Source organism: Piliocolobus tephrosceles, chromosome 6, assembly GCF_002776525.5.
Source record: "Piliocolobus tephrosceles isolate RC106 chromosome 6, ASM277652v3, whole genome shotgun sequence".
Taxonomy (NCBI): domain Eukaryota; kingdom Metazoa; phylum Chordata; class Mammalia; order Primates; family Cercopithecidae; genus Piliocolobus; species Piliocolobus tephrosceles.
In genome coordinates this window covers 98423395-98442059 of record NC_045439.1, presented here as the reverse complement: position 1 = coordinate 98442059, position 18665 = coordinate 98423395, and the positions used below count along the sequence as shown (strand labels likewise).

Here is an 18665-nt window from a genome sequence, read left to right as displayed (position 1 = left end):
GCTGAGAAGTGCTCCCAATAAGGCAGGAGACACAGCGAGGCTGTTCTTCTCTCTAGACCTGGCCTATGTAACTAGGAAACATAACCTGACTCTGTTTAGACAGCAGCCCCTGAGCTTAGCAAAACCTCCACCCAAGCCTCCATGAGGGGGAAGGGAATAAAGGGCAGTGAGTACCTTTGAATGGAAACATCTCTCTAGCTGCCCCTCCAGTGCCCCAAAGTGTGCACTTTCTGGGAATCAGATCACGGCCCCAGTGCTAGGAACTCTCACCTCCTCACAGCAGAGGTCTCACTCAGACCAGAGGGCTCAGGGCACCTGTTTCTCTCTCATCTCCCACCTCCTGTTGGTTCCAACCCCTCTCCTTGTCCTTCTGCTGAGCCCTGCTAGACCCCCTCTCAGCTCCTGGAGCCTCAGTGACTTGGCTGTCCATCCAGCAGGGTTCCTCCTGCTGTGTGCCCAGGTTCAATCTGGGCCCAGCAACACCCAAGCACACCCCCGCTCCTCCTACTGTTCCGGCCCCCAGGAAATGATCCATTGCATCAGGAGAGAGCAAAGCAGCTCCTGGAGAACAGGGACACCCGTGCCTGCCTGAGAGCTGGAAGGACAGAAGTGATCAGCTAGGTTGAGGCCTCACCTTACAGACAGGAATACTGAGGCTCTGGGTGGCTGCCCCAGGCTTCCAGCCAGTGGGTTCTCTTCATGTCTCAGTGGGTCGCAGAGTGGGCCTAGGAAGAGGCACTTTCTGGTCTTTCTCAGCCCCTGGGTGGAGCTCTCTGTACTTGGGGCACAGTCTTTTTAGCTCACAGAACTCTTGCTGCTCCTGCTGGTTCATCCTATAGCAAAGTGGGCATTGGGCTACTGCCATCAGCCTTTGCTTCATTTCCCTGGCTCTGAGTTTTAGGAGAGCATTGTCACAGTGGGAGGGACTGGGCTTGAGTCAGCATAAGGTCATCATTTGCCTCCCAACCTTGGGTGTTCTCCAGAATCTGTCTCTGTGTATCAGATGCTCCCTGTCAGTATCAGAAAAAGGACACCTGGGTTCTGGACCAGGGCTGGGCAAGGAAGAGAGATACCTGTTTTTCAGATAAACCATGGGAAGCACAGAGCAAAGATTAGTTCACCTTTGGCTAAATTTCCTGTCTCAGATCAGGCTCACCACTGGACTGGCCTGGGTGGGACTGGGAGGAAGGACCCTCTATGGTGATAGCTGGGTCCAAGCTCAGTCTAGGGTTGATACTGAGTTTTCTAGGGTGCTGTTGGCATTTGAGAAGAGACCTAGACATTGCTATGTTCAACATACAGTCAGTTCTCATTATCTGTAGCAACTGTGTTCTGTGAAGCTGCTGTGAACAGTGAATTAGTGAACGTTGAACCATTGCTCCTAGGGAAGACATGAGATTAGGTTCCTGTGAGCCTCGGGTCACATTTTATCAACCAGTCAATACATAACCTTGTCGTATGTTTCAGTTTAAAGACACTTTATTTAATACATATTGTTGATTCATTAACACTGAACTCATGGCCATGGCCACCATCACTCTTCCTGAGCAAAGCTTATCTAACACATGTATTTTTTCTGTGAGGCACATCACAGCTGTCCTGTGCTAAGGAACACTAGCCAATACTTCAGAACGATGCTTGGGGGCCGTACTAAACTGCACAGTCACCAGCAACAAGCACAAAAGTGTAAAAAATGTGATCTGGAATAGACCACAAAAAGGATAATTGTTTACAGTATGAGAGCTGAAACAAGAATTTTTAAACACTGTTGTATATGATAAATATGACAGATGACAGTTTTTTTTTTCCAATTAAAATAATTTTTTTTTTTTTTAAAGACAAAGGACAAAGGCAGATGTCTCCTTATTGAGCCTCAGCTGGAAATGTGCCCCTAGGGTCACATTTTGTCACTCTACACATGTCCCTAAAGGACCATGAAAGTGCCTTGAGTCTTGGTTTTGGCATTGCCAAATACAGAAATCTGTGAATAATGAATTCCCAAATACAGAATCTGTGAATAATGAGGTAAATTATTTAGAAAGTAGGTGAATTCCCAAATACAGAATCTGTGAATAATGAGGATCCCTCTGTCCTCTTTAGTGGAAGCTCTGGATTCCTGGTGCAGAATATGATCTTGTGATCATATCTGCTCACAGAAGCTCTTGATACCAGGTTATCGGCACAATTGCCAGATGGGATGACTCTCTGGTGTGTTGGAGGCAAGTTTCCTCTGGGCCATCAGAATAAGTGTCCCCATGGAAGACTGGGAGCCATGGAGAGAGCTATGGGGTGTGGTGAGCATCCTTTGGTGTCAAAACAAAGCATACCCAAGGACTCATCACATTAGGCAAACCATGTGGAGGAAGTCTTCCTGCTAGAGCCCTCTAGATTTGTGATTCAAAGTGGCTATTCTAAGGATCCAGACAGTTCTTCAGTGTAAACAAGAAAAGGATGGTGAAAATGGAAAGACAGCAGGTTTATTGATGAGACTTGAAGGAGCAAGGGAAACAAACAATGCCTTATCAGAGGAAAATCATGAGATGACTCCAGATCATCAGAACCCCCTGATGCTGGGGAAAGTAGCCTTTTTAGAGAAGTGGGACATTTTGTTCTATCAATAGACAGCGAATGGCTCTTAATTGTTTTAGAAAACATGAGTGGCATGACAGACCATGAGCAGGAGCATTGTGGCTGCATTTGTCTAATCCTCCCTCTGCTAATCCCTTGGTGACTCACACAGATAGGGTAAAGGGGGGCCCAGGCCAGTCCTCAATGGAGATTTACTGGCTGAGCCGGCAGTAGGTCTCTGATTAACCACGACTTCATCAGTTGAGGGAACAGACTCCAAGACACATCCCTGTGTGCGATGAGACACTATCATAAATAATTAAAGCCGCATGCATCTTGGCATATAAATAAGGAGAGAGCATTTATGGTGCGGCAGACGAGGCCAGGGTCACTCCTTTGGGGCGATGGCAAGAACCAGGAAGATTAAGAGAATAAAAATGCTCACATTGTGAATCCCCCAGGGGGTCTCCTCATTCTGATTCTCCTCTTTGTCCCATTTAAAAATGTGTAATGTGGGGTGGAATTGCATGAACATAATGCTTACCTGACTTCAGGCCTCATTTCCCTGTCCCCCTAGTGATGGATTAAGCCCAAATGTGCTTTTCTTTCTGTACTCATGTGTTTATCGTAAATGGTGGGATATTTCTGATGGAAATGATTAGGATGCTGGTCCTTTCCTTGCTTCTCACTTTCTATCTGCTTTCAATCTGGTCCATAGCATTTTTCCCAGCATGTCAGGCTGCAAGGATATTTAGAGATCACCTGGTACAATCCCTTATCAGATGCTTGTATCCCCACACCTGTGTTCCCAACAAGGGCTCTGCATTTGACATTGTCTTTATTCTGCATTTATTTAGCTTTTCCAGGGATTCTGAAAGAGCTGAATAAAGATGCTCCTAGTTGGCAGTGTATACTGAACCCAAAGCCTAATAAAGTCCCTGTCATTATTTATGTATAGCCCTCTGGTTCTTGAGAGCATCAGGAAATGGATACAGCTCTCCTGGTCACATAGCTGAGGACCCTAGACTTTGGGCCAGGTCCGACAGAATGAGATGTCAAGGAACCACTCCAGGTGGGTCACTTGGGAGAAGCTAAAAGTTATTTGTAGCAACACTGGACCCTCAGTTACCTTTGTCACCCGTGTGGCAGCTCTGGACTGTAGTAAGTTGTTCATGGGTGAGGGTTGGACCGCTTGCTGCTGTCTCAGGAGTCACATATTGGCCCTTTCCCACAGGCCAGTTGAAAGGCTTCTCGGCTTTCTTTAAGGCCCTGGAGTTCTCTGTTCATCCTTTTCTCCCCAAACCCATACTCTTGGTTGAGAAAGCAGAGACCATCTGGGAAGAGGCAACTAGTTTCCTTCTTCTGCCTCCACGTCGTCCTTTTGTCCTCAGGTGTCGGTGTCAGCCTTTGCTCCCATGTTGTCCCTGTCTCAGAGGAAGCAGCATCTCCACCTTCCCAGAGTCAGCCCCTCCTAGCCTTCCCAGTCTGGGCCTGCAAAGAGGACCTGTCTCTATCCTGGTTGGCCTGCCCTTTCCTCTCTTCTCCCTCTTGAGGTAGTGTCTGTCTGCTCCTTTGTCCACCACCACACCTCTTGCAGGTCTCTGTCCTGAAGGTCCATCTGTTTCTTTTTCCCCAGGAGCCCCTCTGCTCTCCATCCGTGATCACTTTGCGAAACCTGACCATGTTCCTTTGAACCTCCTTTCCTCCTTAGCATCCGAGTCACTTTCCACTGTGCTGATTTTTCTCCTTTCATCTATTTAATCCATGTTTATTGAGGGTTTGTGTCAGCCTTTCTTTTAGGCTCTGGAAACAATGGGGAACAAGAGACACATGCTCTCCTGCCTCAGGGACTCACTGACAACCACAGCTGATTCCCGAGACATGGGATGGTGCCCCCTGCTGCAGGACCACTCAGAGCACCTGTGCCCTCCCTCCCTCTCCTCCTGTCTTTCTCTCTCAACTTTCTGCTGATGACTTACCAGCCTTTATTCCTTCTTTCCAGATCATCCGTCCCACACCTCCAGCCGCTACCTTGAAATGCCCATTTTCCCTCCCAACCCTGACTCCTTCTCCTTTCCTTCTACACTCTGTTTATCTTTTAACACCTCTTTCATTTCTAGCTTCTTGTGAATTCTTCCTAGCCCCATGCTATCCCAATGGAACCTTTCCTTCCTTCCTTCTAACCCATAGCTTAGTCAGTGCCATGCCCCAGTCTTGAATGTCTTTGAGCCAAATCATACGTAGGTCAGCCTGTCATTTCTCAAATTACATGTCCTGTTTCCCAAACCTGACTTTCAGTTTATTCCTAGTGTCATAATTCTTTATTTTCTGCAGAAACCACAGCATGGAACTAGGGTCAAAGAAGGTGCTAACTAAGATGTGTCAGAGGACTCCATGCTCAGGCTCTCTAGAAACTCACAGAGAGGGGCTGGGCGCGGTGGCTTGCACCTGTAATCCCAGCACTTTGGGAGGCCTAGGTGGGTAGATCACAAGTTCAGGAGATCAAGACCATTCTGGCTAATATGGTGAAACCCTGTCTCTACTAAAAATACAAAATATTAGCTGGGCGTGGTGGTGGGTGCCTGTAGTCCCAGCTACTTGAGAGGTTGAGACAGGAGAATGACCTGAACCCAGGAGGCAGAGCTTGCAGTGAGCCGAGATCGTGCCACTGCACTCCAGCCTGGGCGACAGAGAGAGACTCTGTCTCAAAAAAAAAAAAAAAAAAAAAGAAAAAGGAAAAGAGAAAGAAAGAAAAAGAAAGAAAGAAAGAAACAAACAAACAAACAAACAAACACAGAGAGGAAAAGGAAAGCTTATTGATTTGTATCAACAGCCTCTTTAGAGCAAGCACTGGGCTGGTGTTTCATGTTTTTTATCTTATGCGATCTTTAACCAGCTCTCTGAGGGGGAGCTGCTACTCCCATTTTATAAAGAAACTGAGACTCAGAGAGCTTAAGTGACTTGTTCCAGATCATATGAGAGAGCCTGAGATTTAAACTCAGACCTGTTAACTCCTGCATCCATCCCTCCCCTATCAAATCTTGTTGCCTAGACCTCTAGTGATTGACATATACTCAGCATGGCTGGAGGTCAGGGAAGCAACCTGTTAAGGACAGTTCTTTTGTTTTATAGAGGCTCACTCTTCTGTTTCTAGGATAAGGACAGTCCTGTATAGGGTGTTCAGGGTTGGCTGAAGTCCTCTGTAGTCATGAGGCTGGGCCAACCTCGGTCTGGCTGTTGGCACTTATTACCCCTCTCTGAATTCTCCATAGAATCAAGTTCCTGAGGGGCCATGACTACCTTCATATCAGGTGATACCTGGCCCTGGGGTTAATTTTTATTTATTTTAAGAACAGTTTTAGAATAGGTTTAGATTTACAGAACAATTTCAGCAAGTACAGAGAGCACCCTCATATTCCCTTTCACTCCCCACCGTCACCAGTTTTCTCTATTATTAATATTTTGCGTAATTATGGTATATTAGTTGCAATTGGTGAACCACTACTGATATATTTTTGTTAACTAAAGGCCACAATTTAAGAAGGGTTCACTGCTTGTGTTGGACAGTTCTGTGGGTTTTGACAAAAGCATAGTGTCATGTATCCACCATGACAGTATTGGACAGAATAATTTCACAGCCCAAAATGTCCCCTGTCCTCCATCTATTTATCCCCTCACATCCCTCAATCCCTGGTGACCACTGATCTTTCTACTGTCTCCATAGTGTTGTCTTTTCCATATGTCATATTGTTGAACTCATACAGTGTGTAGCCTTTTCAGACTGGTCTCTTTCATTTAGCAATATATGTTTAAGGTCCTCCATGTCTTTTCTTCTTGGCTTGATAGCTCATTTAAAAATATATATATATTTTATTTATTTATTTATTTATTTTTTGAGACAGAGTCTCACTCTGTCTCCCAGGCTGGACTACAGTGGCGGGATCTTGGCTCACTGCAAGCTCCGCCTCCCAGGTTCACACCATTCTCCTGCCTCAGCCTCCCGAATAGCTGGGACTACAGGCACCCGCCACCACGCCAGGCTAATTTTTTGTATTTTTAGTAGAGACAGGGTTTCATCATGTTAGCCAGGATGGTCTTGATCTCCTGATCTCGTGATCTGCCCGCCTTGGCCTGCCAAAGTGCTGGGATTACAGGTGTGAGCCACCGTGCCCAGGCTGATAGCTCATTTTACTTTTTATCACTGAGCAATAGTTCATTGTGTGGCTGTATTACAGTTTTTATTTCCTCACTTACTGAAAAGCATTGTGTTAGTTTCTTAGGGATGCCAGAATACAGTACCACAAGTTGGGTGGCCCCAAACAGCAGAAATTTTTTATCTCACAGTTCTGGAGGCCCAAAGTCTGAAATCAAGGTATTGGCAGGGCCATCCTCCCTCTGAATCAATCCTTCCATACCTCTTCCTAGTTTCTGGTGGTATGGCACTAGCTTTTTTTCTTTTCAGGCACTAGCTTTTTTTTTTTTTTTTTTTTTTTTTTTTTTTTTTTTTTTTTTTTTTTTGAGACAGAGTCTTGCTCTGTTGCGCGGGCTGGAGTGCAGTGGCCGGATCTCAGCTCACTGCAAGCTCCACCTCTCGGGTTCACGCCATTCTCCTGCCTCAGGCTCCCGAGTAGCTGGAACTACAGGCGCCCGCCACCACGCCCAGCTAATGTTTTGTATTTTTTAGTGGAGACCGGGTTTCACCGTGTTAGCCTGGATGGTCTTGATCTCCTGACCTCGTGATCCGCCCGTGTCGGCCTCCCAAAGTGCTGGGATTACAGGCTTGAGCCACTGCACCCAGCCTCTTACCCCTCTTTAGCTACAGAGCAATAGTGTGAAGTTCCTGGCCTCACTCTTTCCCTAGGAAAACTTGATGCATTCCCCTCTAACATACCAGCCCACAAGGCAAGAACATCTGCACAGATAACCAAAGGTGTAACTACTAGATCTGTGCACTGTCTCTTTGGCTGGGACCAGTGGTTCCTTTTATCAGAGTGTGCAAGTGGCTTATCTCCTCCTTTTCTTCTGGGCCAATTAACCATGAAGCTTGCCTTTCCTGGAAGAGGATTTGCCCAGGCCAGTTTCCAGCTGCGGTGGGGAGCACAAAGCACATGTGCGTAATGCAGTATTAATAGTTCATTGGCATGATATAGATTTCTGTCACCTTCTATACTAACAAACATCGCTCAGTGCAGAGTAATGATGGGTATTTATTCCCAGCCACTTAACTCAGCATAAGGGACTTGCAGATGAAATATGGAAAATGGGCTCCTTTGTCTGGGAGGCTGGGGCCCTTCCTGGAACCAGTAGCAGAGGCAACAGCAGCAGCTGCTGCTCCTGCAGAATAAGTCTTTCTTTAGAAGAAGTCCTGGATGGACTTGCCTAATGGAAAGAAGGAGATCTGGTTACAGGGCTGGGCTGGGAGTGTGGGTGTGCAGCTGAGGAGGTGAGGTTGGCATACCAGGGGCTGCTGTTTGCTCCCTGTGGTTGTTTTAGGAGGCAGGCTCTGCTAGATGTGACAAGGGAGAGAAATAGGACCAAGGTGGATGGGGGATTCTGATAGGTCCCCTCTTTTGTGCTGCTGGTTGGATCTTGACAGTCCACTCTAGGGGAACCATAGGATGAATCTTGGTGAATCTTGGTTAATAATGGAACCATTTAGCTTTCATCTTTTTTACCAATTCTGTATCTTCAGGCCTTGCTTGGTAGGCAGTGTTTCATAAAACATTTTAAATGGACATAAATTTGTATTGTCCCCCTCTGATTTTTCTTAAATCTTATCTTCAGATTGCATTAGAATAACTAGGAGACCCCCAGGAATTCTTACCAAACCTACCAGACCTAGGTTTGGTAAGCCCAAGGTCTCTGGAGGGAGGAATGGGTCTGAATATATTACCAGTATTCTTTCTTTCTAGAAAGAGCTAGATGATGCCAGAATGAGGTATCTTGGGAGCCCAGCGAGTAAGTCCTGGGACCATGGGCTTGAACTTAGTGTACATACAAGCTTGTCTGCAGGGTCTCAGCCTCAATATATTAATCTCTTCTGGGTGCTGACATCTGAGTTCCCTAAATGTTGGTACAATCCAAGCATGGCACTTTGACATTCTTCCCCCATCCCAGGAAGAAAAAAATCATATGAAGCCATTTCCCTAAAATTAATTGAAAACACTAGACTTTCCTAGCATGCACTTTGGAGCTATAACCAACTAGTTCAAAGTGACAGATTAACATTCATCTCCCTGGGCCAAGACCACCTGCCATCCTTGTGGTTATCATGACCTCATCTGCTCTGTGCCTCACTGCCATAATCACATACTCAAAGTTAGTAGCTGCATGCAGTCATGCTAATTAAGTAATTAGGTCTAATTATGCTCACTGTAAATACAAGGTAATTGGCTTTAAAAAAGTACTTGGGGGATAAGCATTCACTTCATGGTTGAGGAGGGGAAGAATGATGAGACCCCCCAGCCAACTTGGAGTAATGTCATTTCATGGTGGCCTGGGAGCCCAGAGGAAGCTGCACCCGAAAGCTGAAGGTGAGCAGAACATGGAGTGGGTCCTTTTTGCTCTGCTCAAAGGCCTAGAAGCAGGAGGACTACTTGTCTTCCTGGCATGTTTTGGCCTCAGTCTTGTCTTCAAGGAGTGAGAGGATTAGCCTTCCTCCAGAGATCCTTTCTACCTCAAGATTTCCCAGAGATAATTAGCTTATATTTTTTCTTCTTCAACTGGATTCAGGCATCCAGTCTGTATTGGAGTTTTAAAGGGTCATAATTCTGAACTAGCTAAAACATACACATAGCGGTCAGATAGGAATCAAAAGATGAGCATTATTGTTGCGCCCAAGAAGGCAGCTTTAGCGTAAAGCCAAAATGGGCTTTTTGGTGCTTCTCCTCAGTCTTGAACTTGGGATGCACAGATAGAACTTGGGTTTGCTGAGCAGATATTGTTCATTCAGTTGCATGGAGAGTCATGATTCACCTTACCTTTTGGAAGCCAGAGAGCTTAGGAACACCCCGGGAAGCTCATATGCACAAGGAGAGACTCCCTTTTCTTCATGAACTTTGCCCAGAAGAGAAATGTGATGGCGGATGATGGACTCCACCCTCATCACCTATCAAAGAAGTCACTTGCTTTTCACAGGGAGAAGCCAGGAATGCAGGGTGAGGGAAGGGCTTGGGGTTACTTCCCATGTCTCCAAGGAGACAGACATTCTTATTTTAAGGGCAGAAGTTAAAAATCAGGGAAAGGGAAAAAGATCTCCTTCTCCCACCTACAAGCAGTAATCTCAGTAGTTTATGGTGGTCTCTGTTAGTGTTCTCTTTCCAGAAGCCCTTTTCCAGGGGAAAGTGGTCATCATCTCCATCTTCTATGAGTGAATACGTGAGTCGTTCCTTATGACAGATGTGCCCAAGAATTTGTTGGTTCTCATTCCCCTTGCACTATATTATTGACAGTCAATAACTAAAAACCAAAGCTCTACCCACACCTTAGCCAAGAAGCCAAGAGTACAACTGCCCTTCCATATTCTCTTCAGCTGCCTTTAATTCATTGTTTCGCAAATTGTTCTCTGAAGGATACGGATAGGCATTGCTTAAAAAAAAATGTTTCATGGTAAAATAATTTTGGGAAAACCTGGATTAAGTAACTTTCATACTGTAGGATTCTGAGAGTCTTTAATGCTAGAGATCCCTGAGACTTTCCAAAAAGGACCTTTGGTCTGCAGCACTTCCCAAATTTCTTGAACTACTGAACCTGATTTTGAGGTATACCTGTAAGGATCTCTGTAGACACAGAAGTTACAATGGATCCCATTCAGGGCTGTTCTGGGGTTTGGGGGCTCCATTGTTGCCTCCCCAGCAGGTGTGGTCACTCACTGTGACAGTGCCCAGATGGGCCTGAACCCATTTGGCACAGGCACTGTCACATTTCCTCTCAAGCCCCTGGGAGGGACAGGACGTAGCTGCATTCCGTGGGAATAGCCTGAATTGGGGTGGTAACATTCTTCAGGATTTCTGGCAGAGCACTAAGTGCCCTACACTTAAATGGATCAGGGAATCTTTGCCTGTTGTTCTCTTCCTAGAAGCTCTTGCAGGTGCTTCTAACACTTCCTAAACCCCAGATCCGGAGATGCTGGTCATGGCCAAATTTTCACTGCATTCCTTGTTTCTGGGCAGATCTGCTGCCACTTAGGAATGGAATCTTAGGGAGCTGCTCCAAGGAGAAATGCCCAAACCAAGATGCAGCCAGCCTTCTCAAAGTCACTGTTTCCAAACTATTATTTGGAAGGTCAAAGCATCTTCTTATTTCAAGAAGATAATATAATGGTCTTGGCATGGAGTAGGCAGGGTCTAGCAGCTGAGAGAGTGAACTGAACTAGGGAGTTGCAGGGGATCCTTTTTCATTAGAAACGAAAGTGACATGAGCATGGGTGGCCCTAGACCCAGGTCCCGGCCTACCATCTCAGCCACTGCATGACTGTGGGCAAGGTACTTGCCTTCTCTAAATTTGAGATAAGAAAAGGTGACCACCTTAGCAGGTATCTTTTGAAATGAAGGGGTATGAGAGTTTGAAAATACTCTGTAAACTTGTATAAGTGGCAATATGTGATCATCCTCACCTTGACAGCAATATTTTTACAATGATCATTACGATTTCTGATATAAATATGCTCTTGGGGGACACCAGCTTGATGGTACCAAAAAATATGTTTTCCAAGCTTGGAGTTATTTCTGAAATAAGAATGCCCTCCAGCAACTTCTTTCCCCCAACTCTAAGAAACAGCATTTTATCACCCGGCTCCACAGCTACGAAGATGCTCTTAGGAGTTGGCACTGTAATATGTTGGTTGTCAGGAAATGATGGATGTAGATGAGCAGAGGGCTCAGGCCAATTTCCTTTTGAGTTAATGAGACCAAAATGTTGTGTGGGCTCAACTAGAAGATTGCAGAGAGATTCATGGCGAGATTCTTTTGTTTGTGTTTTTGTTTGATCGATTTTTTGTTTCACCCTTCCCTTTGTCAGCAAACTTAATTTTGTTGAAACAAGCTCCTCTTCTCCCTTGTATGCCTGCCTGTGTGCGTTACGCTGAGTTCTCATATGTTTGTGTCTGCACTGTCCCCTCCGAAGTTAGGGCTTCAATGTCTGTCTGCTTGTTTGACTTCCTTTTTGCTTGTCCTTAGACGTGAGTGCACAGCCCTTTTGTTTTTTTCTTAGCAAACTTATACACAGGATCTTCAGACACAAATGTACATGTGTCTGAGTCTTGTTCATATTTGTGCATGTATCTCATGTTTTAGACACTGATTATATCAGTTGAGATCCTTTTGACTGAAAATACAAGACAATCCTGACTCACTCGGCTTAAACAAGAAAGATGTCAATCATCACATAACTCAGCTAAACAGCTAGGGAAGGCTCCTGGTGAAGTGTATTAGGACTCTAGCTCTGCTTTTTGTGATTCTCCTGCCTCTGCCTTTCTGTGTTTTGCTTTATCACTAGGTTCACTTCTCTCATGGCTACAAAATGGTTGCAGCAGCTCCAGGCATCACAACCAAGCACATGGACTAGGGGCCTCATGGGGCTGTCTCTTCTTGTGGGTGGGTTGAAATTGAGAAAGCCTTTTTCCAAAGCCCCTAAGTAGTCTTTCCTTCCTATTTCATTGGCCAGAATTATGTAATATGTTTATTGCCAAGCCAGTTACTCTTAAGGGGAACGGAATTACCCCCAAGCACTTTAGGCTCCTCCAGATTCTCCCCTGGGGCTGGAAATGAAACTCATTTTCCCTGAGGCATATGGTTGCCTGGAGGGCATATGTCTGCATAGAATCACAGGGCTCTGTTAGCAAGAAACAGGAAGTGACTGTTAGAAATGACAGTGCCTGCCACCCAGGTCTCTTCCAGGAGTAAAGCAAATGCTCACCTAGGCTTTCAGCCTTGCAAATACTGTCATCCTGCTCTTCTAGGAGTAAGCAGGTGCCTCTTGGGGTACAGGGGGTAGAATGAAGATGAGAACATTGACATCATGTACATTTTATTCCTTGTATCTCCCCTCTTAGGAAGAGCAACCTAGTAATTTGTTGTTGTCATCATCACTGTTCTGGTCTGGTAAACTGTCCTGCTAATTTTCAAGGCTAGACTTCTATGCCTGGGTGATGAAACATTTCTGCTTGTGGTTTTAGCTGGATCCAGCTATCTTGGTTGAGCAAGCTGTGTGAATTCTTCAGAGCTGCTGTGTGATCCTTTGGGAGCATAGCTTTTGGAGAGTAGTTGGGAGGAGGTAGGTGGTGAAGAGAGGGGAAAAGGGGGAGTAGTAAAAAATAAATAAATTAATTAACATTTACTGAATACTTACCAAGGGCCAGGCTCTGAACTTGAAGTACATTCAAATAATAATAAAATCATACACTGCATAGTGCTTATTATATCTTAGGCACCAAAACCAGTTTAAATATAATAATAAATTGTTCAATCCTCACAAAAATCATATGAGGGCCGGGTATGGTGGCTCATGCCTATAATCCTAGCACTTTGGGAGGCCAAGGCAGGCGGATCATGAGGTCAGGAGATCAAGATCATCCTGGCTAACATGGTGAAACCCCGTCTCTACTAAAAATACGAAAAAAAAAAATTTTAGCCAGTCTTGGTGGCAGGGGCCTGTAGTCCCAGCTACTCAGGAGGCTGAGATGGGAGAATGGTGTGACCCCAGGAGGCAGAGCTTGCAGTGAGCGGAGATCGTGTCACTGTACTCCAGCCTGGGTGACAGAGGGAGACTCCGTCTCAGAAAAAAAGAAAAAATTCATATAAGGTAGTGTCTATTACTTTCCCCATTTTCTAGGTGAGGAGACTGAGGTACAGGTAGTGGTTAAAATATTTGCTAGAGTCTTGCAGCTAGAAAATGACAAAACTGTGATATGACAGAGCCCACTACCCCCTCTTCTTTTCATGAAGTCTTTCTTTCTACATTAAATCAGGCTTTAATGTAAGTGTAGTGTTCTCCACTTCATAGATTAGGCATTTCCTAGGGAAGCAAGGAAGTTAAGGGACTTGCCCAAGGTCATTTACTGGTCAAAGGTAAAGCCAGGATTCAAAGTTTAGGAGCAGGCCACTTCTACTAATCTCCCACTGTCAGCTGACTTCCAATTCACCCTCACCCCCACCTTTTGGGAGATCTTGGAGACTTTCAGATGGTTGCTAGTTTGGGTGACCCATGGTTCTCACTAGTGAGGCAGCAGAAGGCAATTCCTCTCTAGCATTTTAGCTCCTATGTAGTCATCCCCCTCCCTGTGCCCACCCCAGGAAGCTCTTTGGAGCTTCAGATTCCCCACAAGACAGGCCTCCTAGAAGCAGGGTCCAGCTAGAGATGGGCATGGGAGGTGATGCAAGAGCTACCCCTGAAGGAGAAGAACAGAAGTCCTTGGATCCAAGTTGACCTATTTTTGGCCAAGTCTCCTTTTATCCTGTCGCTGGTGGTTCTTTCGCTTAATTTGTCACCCAGATTGTGGCTGGGCCTCTCAGTAGGCAATGTATAAGCTTCTGTCCCCAGACTTAGAATTGCTGGTGATACAGCAACTCTTTGCATTGGATTCTGCTGAGTCGAGCAGCCCTAATGCCACTGGTAATGAAGAAGTGTTGGGACTAAACTCCTAATGGCTCATTGATTGGTTGAATTATGCTCAGTGTAATTCTGAAAATAGATTTTAAATATGTGCTTGGGGATTTGTGGGGATTTGTTACTTAGGAGCTTTAACTAAATCATGGCTGGTTTGACAGAGACATCAACACAGCGAGCCTGTGCCTGGGGTGTGATGTTCATCTCTGGGTGACCCTCCTCCCCCTATTCCCCAAAGTCAGGAAAGTGTGCTCGGTAGGTTGACTAGGAGTGGGATGATCCCCCCTCCCTTCACATATATTCCTTTGTTCAGGTTTTGAGAAGGTCAACTTTGTTGAACCAACCACTGCAAACCCCTCAATATTGCTAAGGAGAGATGGAGACATCACGGATTCTGGATTCTCCCTTTTATTTCCTCTGAAGTTAAGAACAGATGCTGTCTTCTTTCTAATTCCAAGCTTTCACTTTTCCTGGAGCTGCCACTCTGGGGAAGAACCAAAGGGGAAGCCTTCATGGAGGCTTAGCTAATCAGCCTTTTGGCATATTCTGGTGCCATCTTTTCCTTCTGCATCCTTGGATCCTAGGCCTAAAGGAGGAGCTGTATGAAGAGTTTCTGGTCTTGGGCTGAGCTTCTAACATCCATGCTTCTTTTAGTGAGTGCCAAGTTAACTTGGAGACAATAGAAAAGCTAATGAAGGCCCCTCTGTGAGGGAGCAATCATTAGAAAATAATATTCAGAGACCTCCCAGCACACCTCAAATCACTCACCTTGTATTTTTTTCCCTCTGGTCTATCAGAAACCTAAAATGCCTCCCATGTTTGATGCAAGGTAGATTAGAAACAAACAAGGGATGTTATAAGTGAACTTTAATGAGGCAAATTTGAAAGATGCAGTGGACCATATTTCCATGGGGAATTTGGTCAGGGGCTTTTTTTTTTTTTTTTTTTTTCAACTTCTGTCTGAAAGGGTATATTCCCCTTCCCTGGGGTAATTTATACTCAGCCAGTCTTTAGGAAAGAAAAAAAAATCCCCAAAGAAGGGAGGAAGTAAAAACAAAACCTGCAAGAAAAGAAAAAAATGACACTCTCCTCTTATAAAGAAATTACTGACGTTCTACATTATGAACTGTATTAATTTTTAATGGCTGAGAAAGGAGTTGATTTATAATGCATCCTTTCTGGCTGCAAAGCCTGTCCCCAGCTAATAAATAAATGACAGTTCTCTCGTATTAAAAGTATCCGTCATCTTACACTGTTGGAATGTAAATGGTGAGAGGCATTGAATGAGAGGCCCCTGGGAGGGGCGTGCCCTGCCGTGCCCAGCTGGAGAAGAGCCTGCCATAGTGGTCTGCCTAGTTCTGAGACAGCTTAGTCTATTCCTTCCTCTTGTTCTCAGCAAAGTGACCCAAATAGCTACAACTCTTGCAGTACAGGAGAAAGTTCATAAGAAAAGGTGATGGACCATTTAGGAACAGTTCATCTTGTAAATTTAAATTCCTGGTGTTTAAGCCAAACTGTCCATGGCTTCTACTTACATATCCTTAGGGGTTCCTCATTGGCTTCCCATGCATCTCTAGGATTATGTGTTCAGTAGTTAATCCTTTGATGGTGGTCACAACTCTGGTTGGCCTCTCTATGCCTCTTTAGAAAACAAACAGGAACACCTAACATTTGTTTTTGGTTTCAAAGTAATATATGATCACTGAAAATATTTTGAGGAAAATCTAGAAAAGTGAAAAGAAGAAAATAAGAATGATCCCTAATGCCACCCCAAGTGATGAAGGCATGACATTTTGCCTTATATGCACAGGCTAATAACATACACAGACACGTACACATCAACATGAACATGTATAATACACACAAATGAGATCATATTCTGCATATGGTTTCATCATCTGAATTTGTCATCTAGCAGCATATCATAGACCTTTATTTCACAATACTGCTATACCGCTATTTTTAATGGCTACATAACACGTGGCCAGGCTATATTCACATTGGAGCCGCTGTAGAGCTGGCGATCAGTCAATCGAGATGCATTCCTTCGTTCTTCATTACAATGCCAACTCCAGAGTAAACATAGTGCAGGAGAAAAACTGAATACAAAAGATGATTTTTGCACAGAGCTCCTAATTTTGGAGCAACTACTATGCTGCAGAGTCAATGCAGTGAGGCTGAGAGATGAACGGAGTGGCATCATCCCCGCATGAGGGAGTCCACACTCCAGCTGGGGAGACAGGCCAGGAAACAGTTTTGGAGATATGAGCATAATGAGATGCCTGCCACAGAGGCCCTGCCACTAAAGGGCCCGGTGTGCTTAGAGAGCAGAGGCTTGTTTAAATTAGGGGAGCAGAGGCTTGGGTAAAGGCTCCACAGAGGGGAAAGTGTTTGAGCTAGGAAGCTGCAGGAAAACTTGGACTGGCAGAGATGGACAGGAAGGGCCTTCCAGGCCACTGTAGCAGTAGCAGGAGGCAGAGAGGGGGCAGGGTTTGGCGGGGTCAGGGCTGAAGGTGAGTGACCAGAGAAGGACTCCCTCCGGGGGTGGAGGAAGCAGGTCTTGTTGATGTGTTAAATTGCATAGCTTATTGACACAATAATTATAAATTTATTCATAGAATTTGCACTTACATAGTCCAGGCCTTTGTTTATCACTCTTGTCACTATTTCTCAGAAGTAGGTGATGACTAGAGAAGAAAAACTATCAACATTCTAATAAAAAAGGTAAAACAAAGTAGCAAGTTATTCTCTCTGAATTTACGGACAGTTCCAGGCAAATATAGAGAGACCCCTGTTCCAGAAAGAAGAGAAATGAAACACTCACTGAATATACCTTTCAGCACAGGGAGCGTTATTTAGAAAATGAGAGCGATCTAGCAGTTGCTGCCAGCAGGCTCTACTCCCTCTGATTTATTTATATTGTCTTTATAGGCTTATAAAAATGGAAGTTTGCCTAGATTTTGAGACTAACATTTCTATCCTTTCACATATGAATTTATTTCTTGATTTGTTGTGCATATTTCTAAACATAGATCGACCAATGACTTTTGCTTTTGGAAAAATAAAAAAGAAAATCTCGCAGCTTGTGAGAAGAGGAATCAGAGACCATGTTCCTGCAAAGAACCTGCTCCGGTGTTGCCGGAGAGGTAGGCGGGGAAGCATCCAAGAAGCATTTATTCCTTGAGCACCTGAAAGAGCCTGTTGTTTTTGGCAGGTGGAAAAGTGGCAGCCCAAGATCAAGTCATAGCTGGTCTTGGTTTTATAACCAGTTAGTTGCAGTTGCAATATGATCCTCGCTTATATTTTTGCCTTCAAATCTTGGACCCAAAATTATTCCAGCAATAGGAGTTGGCTGAAAGCTAAGTTTTTCCTTTCCTGCTCTTTAATTCTCTTTCACTTAACTTCCTTGTAGAACATAGAAGTTTTTTTAATCTGAAAAACATCTCAGAGATCCAGTGAGACTTATCTTTTCATTGAGTCGATGAGGAAACTGAGGGCCAAACGCATAGTTCAATGAAACTGCATGAGGATTTGGAAGAAGGAACAGGTCGAGGAGCAATGGCTATTGTTTCTCACTCCTGAACCTGTAAGTGGAAATGCAATCTTTTTATTTTCCCCCAAGTTGTTTTTTTTTGTCTGGGTCATTTAACAAGGAATGTCTGACAAAAGTGAATTGTCTGACTCAGGTGCAATAATTGCCACAGAAATTGGTTTTGGTGTCTTTGGGGAATTCTGCAGTTGAACCCAGAAGGCATCCTTATCAAGTAGTTTGTCCCAACACTTCTACAAATTTTAAGAACCTCAGATATCACTGTTTTCCTTTGGAGTGATATTTTGTTATTTTAGTAAACTTTCAAGGGACACTGCCACTTTGCTGCACTGGTTTCCTGGTGAGATACAGTGTTACTATCTTAAGTCTTTTTTTAAAAAAAAATGAGACAGGGTCTCACTGTATCACCCAAGCTGGATGGAGTGCAGTGGTGTGATCTTGGCTCACTGCAGCCTCCACCTCCTGGGCTCTATCCTGCCATCTCAGCCTCCCGAATAGCTGAGACTACAGGCACACCACCATGCCTGCTACCTGGGCTCAATCAATCCACCTACCTCAGCCCCTCAAAGTGCTAGATTTATAGGCGTGAGCCACCATGCCTGGCAAAGTCAGGTCCTGCTACAGGATTGTTTATACGTGATCTGAAATGTCGTCTGCATTTGAAGAGTCTCTTAGAAGGGTGTCTGAGTTCCTGATGGCATTAAAAAGGAAGGAAACTTGTAGCTAGGCATCTATTTGATTCCCAGGCCACTTTCATGTTACTTAATGCAATCAGATCATAAAGGGAATTCATTTCTACTCCTCAACTTCTAAATAACTTCACATGATTTACAGCTGACAAACAGCACACTGGGACTCTTCCTCCGTTTCATTGTTTCTGTGGAAAATTGGTTGATAGAGCATCGCCAAGTGTAGGACCTCTTATCCTCAGACATTTCTTCCA

The 18665-nt window shown here is 44.7% G+C and overlaps 1 protein-coding gene across 11 annotated transcripts in view; it reads left to right on the top strand.

The window, feature by feature from the left end:
* NTRK3 (neurotrophic receptor tyrosine kinase 3) overlaps nucleotides 1-18665 on the top strand; it is a 390942-nt gene that overhangs the window by 231314 nt on the left and 140963 nt on the right. The gene's annotated exons all lie outside the window — the stretch shown is intronic.